This window comes from Melospiza georgiana, chromosome 1, assembly GCF_028018845.1.
Source record: "Melospiza georgiana isolate bMelGeo1 chromosome 1, bMelGeo1.pri, whole genome shotgun sequence".
Taxonomy (NCBI): domain Eukaryota; kingdom Metazoa; phylum Chordata; class Aves; order Passeriformes; family Passerellidae; genus Melospiza; species Melospiza georgiana.
This window is the reverse complement of record NC_080430.1, coordinates 48,571,734-48,584,285: the sequence shown is the minus strand read 5'-3', so window position 1 is coordinate 48,584,285 and position 12,552 is coordinate 48,571,734.

Here is a 12,552-nt window from a genome sequence, read left to right as displayed (position 1 = left end):
CTCATGATGCAGGTACATGGAAGGATGGGTCTTGGCATAGTGCTAGCAATCCTTCTTTTTATCTCTGCTTCTGTTTCAATGATGGGAAAACTTCACTTTGAAGGGAAGAAGAGCCTTCATAATGCATCCAGGAAAGAGAATTGCAGTGCATGTCACAGGCCTTGGGTCATGTTGAGCTTGAGAGAGCTACTCCACCAACAGCTCTCACTCTCCTGTGCACTCAGCATCTCCTGGCTCCCGAGAGTACAGTGTGTGTCAGATACTGCTGCATCTTATCCCAGACCTGCACCTTCTGCAAGGCAGACAGCCCTGAAGGCAGTGCATCTATTGCAGTGGCAACATGTGCCTGACACCAGCACAACTGGAAATGGGGAACAAACATCAGTCCCTCTCCCCTGAGGACAAACGACACCGTACATCAGGGCCTAGGGACACCCACCATCCTCAAGAGCCCTGACCAACCTCACCTGGGACACCCTTCAGACCCTGTGCTTCCCTGAAGGTTAATTCAATTTCTGTTGTAGCTGTGAGCTGAAAGACACTGTGACTGTGAACTTTTAGCAGAGAAGACACTGTGTCTGCAGGCCTTTAGCAGGGAAGCAAGGCATGCTGAAATTATTCCCCATGCAAGGACATTTGATGATAAAGAGGGGACGTCTGGCTGAGGAAGACAGCTACAGCCAAAATTTGGGAACCTGTGGGACATGGGGAGGGTTTTTATGGTAATAGGTAATAGGTTTTCTTGTGTGAAAAACATATGGTATTATTTTTTTATGGTAATAGGGTTTTTTATGTAAAAATCGCTATGCATGTAGTGACTTTATATCAGCAACTCGCTTGTAACAATCAGGGTGATGTTAGGATGAGTGATCCCCCATGCCTTCCAGGCACTTAAATAAATGATGCTCTCTTTAACACAGGAAAATTGGTGCTCAGGAGTCTTATTCTTGTTTTCGGAGATTAGGGAACACATGGGCCTGGCAATCACAGGGCTGAATCTGACCCTAGTTCCCCTCACCAAGCCTATTTCTGATCCATGCCTGCAAGCACACATCCCAGCCTGGCCTCAGCCCATCCCCATGGGGCAGAATGCACCCTGGCTAGGGAAGCCTCTGCTTGGCCTGTCTCCCAGGTATTTCCACATGTCCCCAGCCCTTGGGAGGGAGCTGGCCCCTGCTGCACCCTGATACCATACACAGAAAAACATGTATTTCCCGGTATAACTGCCCCACGCAAGACAGCTAGGCAACAAAAATATGCTGGCCATAAACAATAACTTCAGCTATTACAGCTATGAGGGCAAAAGTTTGTGGTGTAGGTGTGGTTTTGTGGAAAGCTGCAGCTTCTATCAACATGATTATTTCAGGATGTTTAATTGACTTTAAAACCCTATCTCGAACTGATGTAGTGATACTGGTGACGGACTTCTGTTTGCCCTGCTTTATTTCTGAGTCAAGAAACAGGTTTCAGAGAAACCAGGTGCTTCAGAATAGTACCAGCTTTAAAAGAACTTTTGATTAAGCACAAAATAATTAAAAGACAGTGTAACCAAAGGTAAATACATGCCTATTTTGTTATTCTGCTGCTAGTTGCCCTGATGCTGAAAAATCCCTTTACATCTCTCCTGTCTAATGCTTCTTGCATATTATCCTTTTCTGTTGCTCCTTTTCCATAAAGCCTGACTGCTTAACCATGTCTGTCCCATCATCATGTAGGCCAGTACACTCATAAACCACCTGAAGGACTACTTGTCCCCCATGAAGTCTGTATGATTTTACATTTGTCAGTGATGCACACACAATCTCTGTTGCTCTTTCAAAGACAAAGCTTTTTGCTCCTCTCATGTCTGCTACCAACACAGCCATTCTCCAGTGTGATTCTTTACACACTAAAACAGTTGTGGCACAGTATGTCCTGAGTAGGGACTGGAGTCTGTGACAGCAAGCACTGTGTATCCTGTTAGGAAAGCAATTTAATCTGTTGTGCATGGCAAGACTGCTCTAGCAATGTCTCTTGGCTAGGCTTTAACCCAGCTATTGATGGTAGCATTAAAACTGCGCAAGCATAAAAGTCACTTAGTATCACAAAAATAGTTACCTTTCTTTGCTATTTTTATTTGTGGCTGCTAAACAATTTGGAATAACTCAGCCAGTTCAAGACTGCTTATAAAAAGTGTAGTCACTCCTGTGGGAGCAGTTCGAGTAATCTTAGAGAGCCAAGCAAGGGATGAAGAATGGGCAAGGAGAGCAGTAACTGTGACCAGGGCAAAGAGATGTGCTCCTTCTGTACCTGTCCCCTCAGCCTATTTGTTTTGAAGGCAAAAGAGCTGAGCAAGGAGGAGTGGAGGCAAAAGAAGAAAGTGGAGATGAGAGGGCATGGTGAAAGTTTAAGGAAAGGCACTTCTTTGTTGAAGGCTTGAACTGGCAAGTCTCCCTAGTACTGGTGCCTGAAGGAGTCTGGAGAATGGGCAACCAACAGCTGGCAGCGGCAGAACAAACAAAAACATGAGGCTTGTGGTCACAGATGAGTCATCCTGGAAGAAACCGGAAATAATAATAAAACAAAGGTGTGTGGGTTTGCACTCTTTTGTTTTGAATTAGATACATAATTTTTCCCCAGTTCTTGTTCAGGTAATTTTGGGTCAGTAACTTCAGACTCATGTCCTTGTTGCTTCCATCCCTGTATGTTCTAATGGGGTGCAGACACCTATGTGTGGTTGTTACAACCTGCTGCAGAAGGCAAGGGTAACCCAAGTTCTTGTTAATAGATCCCTTGGAGTAGGTTGGAGTGAAAACACTAAATAGCTGGTCTTTGTAAATATACATATGTAGAGTTTATTATTGTACATTTTGGTTACATAGAAAAACAGGTATGTAGTGATTTTGGTTGTTATTATTATCTACAGTTATATAACAACATGGAAACATTGCAATGTGAATGTGCAACAACATCACCTATGGCCTTATACAAGGGAAAAGAAAGAAATAAAGAGAGAGAAAGGACGAGAGAGTAAAGATCTCAGCACCTGTAGGCCCAGGGACAAGACTTGGCTGCTGCACAGCCTTGTTTGAATTGGTGGTTGCAGACCAGAGCCATTGGGCGGGGGCGGAAATCCCAAAGTAATTGTGAGGAAAAATTTCCAGGAAAATCTAAGCAGGCGAAGGAGCCCTACAACCCAGTGGTTTGTAGGAGGACAATATAGCATGACAACAGGCATCATCCAATTTCCAAGGATGTCTCCTATCTCACGCACAGCCCATCATTCATCCTCTGTCTTATCAGATCAGAGACCAGCCATTATACACCCAAAAGCTCACCTCTTCCATTTCAGCAAAGCACCCTGGCTTCTCCACAAATGGGGGAATGATTTGAGTCATTATCCCTTAACAGTTCAGTCTCTCACAATGGTGTAATATGTGAATGCCACCTTGCTGAGCTCACTACAACTGTATGAAGCCAATTGTGAACATAACAGTAGCAGAGGGTTATCAGATGTTTTGGAGCATGACGACCAAGTTTTAACCAGCAAAGAACATGCAATCTACAACACCAAGGACTGGACAGGATTTTAGCAAGAGAGAGTGGCATTGAGCTTTATTTCATGAGAAACAGAGGTGACAGTGTTGGTGACACAAAGGAAGATGATTGCTCCTAGGAAGAGATTCCCGAAGGTCAGAAGATGCTTATGTATCAGGAAACAAGTCAAGAATCTGTGCAAGTTTACTAGGACAACTAATTCAAATATATTCCAATCCAGATCTCAGCACTAGCATACTTCTGGCAGCACACCAGGAAAGATTGGCAGGATTTTCTGTGTTTGTTTTTGTAATGAATTCGTGCCAAGTTTTAAGCAGGAGGTATTTGTTTTTAGTGACTACAGTGGGCACTGCCATGGGTTCAGAAGTGCAAACAGGTTTTACAAATTTCACTTGTCCCCTTTTGTGATCTCAAAACCAACCCATGACATAGACTACTAAACAGGACACCACCTGCCACCCATCCTCCAGGACCTTCCAATGGAGCCAATGTGATCCCCTCCACCCCAGGGGTACAGCACGGCTGACATGGCCATTCCTGTACAACTGAGCATCTGTGCAGGATGTTTCCTCCAGCTGTAGGACTGCCTGTTTGGTCTGTATCTAGACTTTTGTCTTGTTCTGGAGATGCTGACAGGATTTACTCTTCCTGAGTTACATACTTTTTACCAAGCACTACACCCAATCCTCTCACTCAAATAGGAAGTGCTGAAAAAATTGGTCATGTGTCCATTCCAGTTTATCAAAAAAAGATTCTTGACTAAAAAAAGGCACATCTATTTTACACAGTTACCATCATACCACTAGAGGAAGACAATATAGCTGTGATATACTCTGATTACCTTCAAAAATAGTGGGGATCTCTTTAATTTAGCATCTGATTGCTACTTATTCAGAGGTCTCAGAAAGATTTCCACAGCTCTTTTAACTCCTACAGGCTTACAAAATGGTTGTGTGATATATGTTATGGAATAATTTGTGCCTGTGTAAAATATACATGAAAGAAGTTGTGCTTCTACGAAAAATTCTTTAAGATCTAAAACCACAAGCTGCAGTCAGGGAAAGAGATTGCTTCACAAATTGTGAAATCACAGACTGCAGCAAAGAGAAAAAACCTAATTAGCAAACGAAAGATGTGGCTTGGTGTGGAGATGGGCCCTCTCCCAGGACAGTCCAGAGACACCCAAGCGATGAATACCCGAAAAGAATCTATGATCAAGCCAGTCAGAGTCATCAAGGGTGTGCATCCCAATACCAGATTCCCATAACTCGATGATCAGCATTCACCACTTCCCAGAAACGGTTTTGTCCAGCCCAGCACAGAGAAAAGGAAACTACATGAATATGTGAAGCGATGAGAAGAATAGGAGAAACTCTGCCCCAGGCAGAAAAAAAAGGTATAAAAGCAGCCTGGCAGAGACAGCATTAGTGAACAGAGGAGATCTGAAGCAGTAGAGTTCACCCAGCGCCGATCCCGGGCTTGACACTGGCCCTTTGATTGTGGCTATCGGAGACCGAATCTTGGTCGCCAAATAAAAACCTTTTTTTTTATTGATTATTGATTTGGCGTTCTCATTTATTATTTATAACAGTTTCATTATATTTTTCATTAGAGCATAAGGAGGCAACCAATCCTGAATTACATGCTGCAGATAGTATTATCTAAAATTCCCAGAAACTTCTGTAGAATATGACACAAATTTTATGTGAATCTGGAGGTCATGGTGTTCTTACAGTTATGGAACATAGCCCATATTGCAGTAAGGGATTTCTCTGTTTGGATTTGTATCTATTTGCTTAGGCTTTCTTGTTACTGGAGTATGGTGTCTCCATACAAGAGAAACACAAAAGTGAAAATTAAGCAGAGCTGACTGAAGTTCATGATGCTTTTGCTACTCTTGATGTCCATTGAAAAGACATTAAATACCCTGAGAAGAGTGGTGGTAAAATCTTTCCAGACCTTGCTCAGTATCTGAATCACCTATGTCCTAAAATGTGACATGTACATTTTAGAGCATGCAGATCACTGACTGGCTGTGAAAAAGTATGGCTTATCCCCCACTGCACTTCTTTCTGGAAATAAAGCTTTTTTTTTTTCCATTTATTTTACCTCAGAATTTCAGTAAAATGGAAGTCTTTAGAGATTTTCTTAGCCCAAGACTCACATGTCCCTCAAGAGCTAGTTCACCTATTATGGGAAAGGCCAAGGTATTGAAACTTTGGCACATGTATTTTGTCCATTCATGTAATGTATTGAAGATAAAGAGCAAAATCAAAATGGGACTTAAATCACAATAAAAATTAGGTTAAAACACTGCCAGTGTTTACTGGCAATGAAAATATTAGAAAAATTTTTTTTTTTCCTGCAGTCCAATCATGCAATAAACACAGAACCATAGAAGAGCTCAGGTTGGAAGGGGCCTCCAAAGTTCACCTGCTCCAATTTTTGGTGGGAAAGGGAGCCTTGATGACATTATCTAGCACTGTGTCCAGTTGCACCTTGGACCAGTGATGGAGGAGTCCTCTGCAAGCTTGAGGAGGTTTTTCCACTGATTGATTGTTCTGACTGTAAAAAAATTCTTTCTTATGTCTCAAGATGAAGACACCTGTATATAACTTAAAATTTTTTCTCTATTTTTTCCAGTAAGATATAATTCTATATAGTTAGTATAGTACTTTTAAGTCCATATTAAGCTTCCTCTGCCACCACGCCAAAAAAACCTGATCTTTCAGAATATACAAAATCCCTGAGAAAAAAATCCAGTAGCAGATTTCATACAATGTTATGCAGAAGTATTACACCATCAGGACCTCACAAAATACTTCATAAAAGTAACTCTTGCATGCTGAAGAATACACAGTCACACAGGAAGTAAGTTACAAAAACAAAGGAATAAAACAGTCCTTTTGTTTCATACTTCCTGATTGGTCCAGAAGATGTTATCAAAGTTATGAAGTAGGATATAAAAAAAAAACCCTACCATCATCATGAACAGTAGCTCGGAAAAATTTAAATACCATGGAACAATGCTGTTACTGTAATGGGTGGAAAAGAAAAGTTGGCGTAAATTTGGTGTCAAAAATTCCATCTTTATACCATTTTAGGACCATGGAAAATGCTGCCTTCATAGTGACCTGATTAATTTGCATAAGCATTCTGCTTGTGACAGTTTTTAATGCCAAAGAGATAACAAGTAATGATCCCATATTCTAGGTGGAGAAGTGATATTATGGTTAACATACTGGTAAAAAAGAATTATTCCAAATTCTATCAGGCATGTCCTATAGGATCTTGCACAAATCATACTGCTCATCTGAATGCTCCAGGGCCATCTCAAGTGGACTAAATAACTCCTTACCTGACAGGACTGCATACATAGGGTGTGATGAGAGGATGCAAATACTTCCAAGTTATTTTCTCATCATGAGCCTCCAGAACATGTTTTCCTTCTGAACTCATAAAAATGCACTATAAACTAAGGTGAAAAAAATTTTATTGGGGCAATATTGTTCAGCAGAAATTCCTCTTGCCTCATGCAAATGCCTGAGGCTTTGTATAATGGCATTTGACACGTAGTCTGGAGCAGCTGTTCCACTTATAGAAGCATGTTTTCACCAAACCCTGGACTATGAGTGACCAACTCAGAATAAAACTACTGTGGCTAAACAAGTGATCCTGTGTCAGGTACTGTCCTGAATTATATATGGGATAATCTGATTTCAGTGGAACATGAATCTGAGACCTTTTCTTCTGTCATGAGATGGGGGGGTTGTGTGTGTGGGGGGTTAGGTAGGCACTGCATCCACTCAAAGCAGCTCCTTCTCTGTAGATAGGTTTAGTAACACATCAGTACTGCCAGTACAATTTCTTCTGCTGTTGATATAGAGCCAACCTTTGTCACACAAATTCTGTGTTAATGTTTTATTCTACATCCTAAAGATGCAAGAAATTCACTGCAAAAAGAGTGGGTCTGTATTCTGCAATGATAAGGGTTAAAAGAACTGCCTGGATACTCTGAGTGCCTGTCAAGACAAACTGAAAAGAAGCAGAGGTCTGTGAATCAAGGTTATTTGTTTGCATTCTTTCAATTATCTCTTCCTTGGCAACTGGAGACATTTTTGAGAAACTGTCATAAACTATGCTGCAGTTTGACATTAAAAACTGTAAGAAGGGTGAAAGATGCCATTTTCCACTAACATGCACATCATGAGAACTTATTCAAGGGCAAATGAGAAGACATTTCCAGATACAGGCATATCACCTAAAAAAACCCAGCTGTTTTTTACAAGGAATTCTATTAAAGTGGTAGGGTACTGGAATGCTGCTCAACTTGCTTCTCTTTAAAAACAAACAGGAAATCAGGCTCTTTTTTTTTTTCAAGGAATCCTCATCTTTTAACCTCCTATTCTGCTTAAGCTGCAGTCTAAAACCCTAATAATCCTAAGGTTTCAAATAGATTTCTTCAATCCTTTCTTCAGTGTAGCAGATCTCTGCCTTTTTTCAGGCACGTCTCGTGTTTCAGAATGTAGTCCTGGGTTCCATTTTCACACAGAAGACAGTGTTGTGCATGATGCTTAACCAGCCAGGCTTTATTTGCTTCCCCTCTGCTACAATCCCATGCTCCAATTCTTTCCTAAACCTTATTTACTATTTCTTAACACTCTCTTTTAACCGCTCAAGGCAAATAAAGCAATGTTGACTTTGAAGGGGTCAGTAACTATTTACAAATAAGTTTCAAAGATGTTTTCTGGGGTTCCTAATATATTTGAATTGGAATAGTAAGTACATGCTGCAGGTAATGAGTGGCTAGGACTTCAAAATGATATTAAAAAAAATCAGAACAGTTTGGATTGGAAAGGACCTTTAAAAATCATTTAGCCCAACCCCCCTGCAATGAGCAGAGATCTCTTCAACTAGACCAGGTTCCTCAGAGCCCCATCCAACCTGATCTTGAATGTTTACAGGGATCAGGCTGCCACTACCTCCCTGCACAACCTGTTCCATTGTTTTACCACCCTCATTATAAAAAACTTCTTTCTTATGTCTAAAAGAATGTATTAGATTAATTTTATCAGACCCCAAACTAGATAGATCTTTCCATTTAAGAAAATAGATTTTCTAGTAAAAAACAAAGCATTTAAAATCCATATTGCTTACTACACTTAGGCCACATTTTCCCAGCACAAGTAAGATTTTTGGAAGACTGCAGCTCTTCTATTGCTTTTTTTCTTTTTTTTTTTTTTTTTTTTTTTTTTTTTTTTTATGATCCTTTATGTCTTAAGGGAAAAAACTCACTACACTTCTCTGATGACTGTGGAACTGTTTCAGTTTCATGTCTTTCTAGGAAACTAATTCTTGCCTTCTGAAATTTCATAACATTGATTGCTAAATATATCAACTTTCCTCTTTAGGATCTTAAAAAGCATTAAGATTCCAACAGGTTCTTTCTATTCATTCTTCACCACTTCTTTGGCTCTAACACCACTTCTGTGCTCTGGCACCAAAATACACTGGTTATATCTTCCTAAATTATTTTAAATTTTGGGGTTTATTTGCTTTAATAAAAACAAATTTATTTTTTAACACACTGTCACAGAAAACCATCCAAACTGGAATGGGTGAGAGCAAAGCTTGCCAGATATGAGCAAGCAGGGCTGACCTCCAGTTGGAGCAGTTGCGATGTAAATAGGAAGAAATATTTGATGACTATTTGCAGTTAGAGAAATAGACTTTTTCACACCTGCTTCCACACAGAAATTAGGGTTTTGGCACAGACAATATAAAAGTTTTAAAGCTTCATGCAAATGACATCCTGAGCTGCATCTCTGTGATACAAACTTTAACGCAGGTAAAAGGAACATAAGTGAAGATTTTCCTACAGGCTGGTCCAGGGCAGATACTGACAGCAACAGCATGGACAAGGGAGAGTTGGAGCAAATGTCTTCTGTCCCAGATCAAATGCTGAGATCCAGCAAATTCCTACTCCCATTTCCAGCTGCTCTGGGTGATGCTTGTGACTGTCCAAGGCCACTGAAAACAGATTCCTCCTCTAAGTTCAGATCCTGGAGCAGTGTCCATCAGATCCGAAGTTCAGTGCTCCCCACCCTCCTGGTGCTTCCCAGGTCAGTACACAGTCAAGATGAGTGTACAGTAGGATGCCCTCTCTTTGTCCCAATTAAACCATTGCCCCCTGCCCCACTCACCCTAACAGCTCCTGAATCTTTTCCTGCAAGTCAAAACAAAAGTGCACCATGGCCAAAATAGTTGTTATTGCAGTCTGGAGGTTTAGGAAGCCACAGGCAGGGAGGTGGTGGGGCAGGATTGCTGTCTTCCACCCAGGTATTTCTGCCAAGATCAAAAACTGGGGAACCTGAAGTCAGCCTCAAAAGGGGCTTTTGTGGAGATCTGTCATGCTTGAGGGCCCTGCAGGCACCTGTACACATGGACAGGAATTAGACAGAGTGAAACTTGGTAGCAATCATCCCAGACAGTTCTGAGGACAAAATGTCCTTGGAAGACAAAGCATCTTATAGCAAGGTACCACCAGTCCAGGTTTCACATGCTTAGTCCTTAACACTCACAGAAGTGGTTCTGCTGCTTGCTCTACATGTTCCTCAGAGGGACTGGATCTTCTTCATGACCTTGGCCAGGATCATCCTGTTTAAAGTGACAGCTGTGAAGGGATATTTCTCAGGATAGGTTTTTTTTCTTTTTCACTTCTGCAAAGTGAAAACTGCTTTGTTTATTGCTGTCAGAATTCTACAATTAATGTACAATTTCAAAGATGAAGACAGGTGGATATGAAGAGGATGAGAAGAAGCTGAAGTTATATTACACTAGATTAAGAGATGCCAGTTGTAGAGCATATTCAAGTGGAATGATGTCCATTTCTTGGTGCTGCAGCTACCAAGACATAGCAAGACATAAAAAACATGAATACCCTCAGGTGTTTTACACAGCAATACACTTGCTACATCACCCTGACGAGGCATTGAAGTGACACTGCCATCCTGGAGAAGCTTTTGCTTCTCTGAAGCCCTATTTACAGCTTGCATGAAATTAGCAGTGGCTACTGTGCTGAGGGAAATGCAGAGAAGAGCTGTTTTGCACCAGGACATGCTGGACTGCTACCATCCCAGTACCATCTCTTATTTGAGATAGAAAAATAAAGGAGGACACAATAGTATAAATAATCTTACATCCCTTTTGATACTGGGAGCCTTAAGTGGTGAAGCCTTGAATGGGCTTCCAGTGCAAGCGTACTGCACCATGCAGACCCTGTCTGCAGAAAGGGTTACTCATTTTGGCTGTTTGAGCTGTTGTAGGATTTTCTTGCATGAAGAAAATCCATTCATCATTTCTGCTGTCAAACAGAAAGGATGTTCACATGAGAACTCCTTGCTGCATTTGTAGATAAGGGAAAGGCCTCACAGGTGGTGTAATTGCTGGTGTGGAGGGGGAGCTGCCAGCAGCTTCCTCCTTTACAATGAGGCTGAGGCTCTTCTAGGGGGAAGGAGTTTGTGCAGCACAACACAGGCCCAAAGCCATGCTGAGTGTGCAGCAGTTTAATTCATGTGTGTTCCACTGACTCCTTTGTTTGTAACCCTGCTGGTCAGGACCACTGTGAGACCAACAGGTTTCATTGCATTGTGGCTGTGGTCTCTTCCTCTGCTGGAAGGGAACAGCTTCCAGTCTGCCATATACTGGTCATGCTCCAACCATGAGTCCCAGAACCATGCATGAGATTGTACAGAATCACAGAATCATTCATGGCTGAAAAGACCTTTGAGATCATCTAGTTCAGCCTTTGACTGATCACCACCTTGTCAACTAGACCATGGCACCAAGTGCCACAACCAGTAGTTTAATACCACCAGGAATGTTGACTCCACCACCTCCCTGGCAGTCCATTTCAATACTTAACCCCCCTTTTTATTTGCACTGGCAGAGGAAGCAAGAGCTCTGCTCAACAAATGTCTCCAAACCTCAAGAGACTCCAAAGCCTGGAAGTTGCTGCCAAGTTTTAGCTGTTGCACAAGTAAGGATCTGCTTTATATTTTTGAGTAATTACTGAGTAACAACATGTACTGCGATTGCAGAGATAAATATCACAGTGGATACAGAAATGCCCTGGAAAGCATGCTGTGATTGGAGACACGTAGTGGCAGTCACACAGCAGTGCAGTCCTGCTGTCATGGGCACGGAGCTCAGCCTTGAGGGATGCCACAGTGCTCACAGCAGTTCACAGAATCACAGAGTAGGTCAGGTTGGAAGGGACCGCACTGGGTCATCGGATCCAACCTCCCTGCTCAGGCATGGACACCCTGGAGCACATGGCCCAGTATTGCATCCAGTTCCTGGATATCCCCAGTACAGAGACTTCCACAATATCCTTTGTGAAAAATGCATATTTTATGATTGGCTTTTTGCAAATATTAAAATGAATATTATATGTGTTGTGCTAGAAAGTAATGCTGTATTAAATCTCTTAAGTAGTGTGTTAAATATAGTTTTAGGTTATAAAAAATGTTAAAATAGAAACTATGCTATGTAGGATACTTTTTTTAAAGAAAGGACTTGCAGTGAGATAGCAGCCACAGGACAGCTAAATCTTTCAGAGAAAAAGAATTTGTTGCCCTCTTATCAGAAAAAACGAACTTCTTCCCACCTCGAAGGCGCTGTTAGGATTCCGAGGAAGAAGTTGATGATGACCAGACAGAATCCTGTATTTGAATGGAATTTATGCATCATGTATGAAGTGTGTGAATATGCAACAAGCTATTATTTTTAAGAATTAATCCTTTGTTAACGGGTGTCCTGTGCTGCCCAGAAAAAGGTACCCGGATGTCCGTAACTTTTGTCTCTATCGTCTCATATTGCCCTAATCCAATTTGTCCAAATTATTATTACTCTAATTGTATTACTATTTTTATAACCATTTTATTACTATTAAACTTTTAAAAATTTAAAAACAAGTGATTGGCGTTTTTCACACCTCTGTGGGCAATTTGTTCC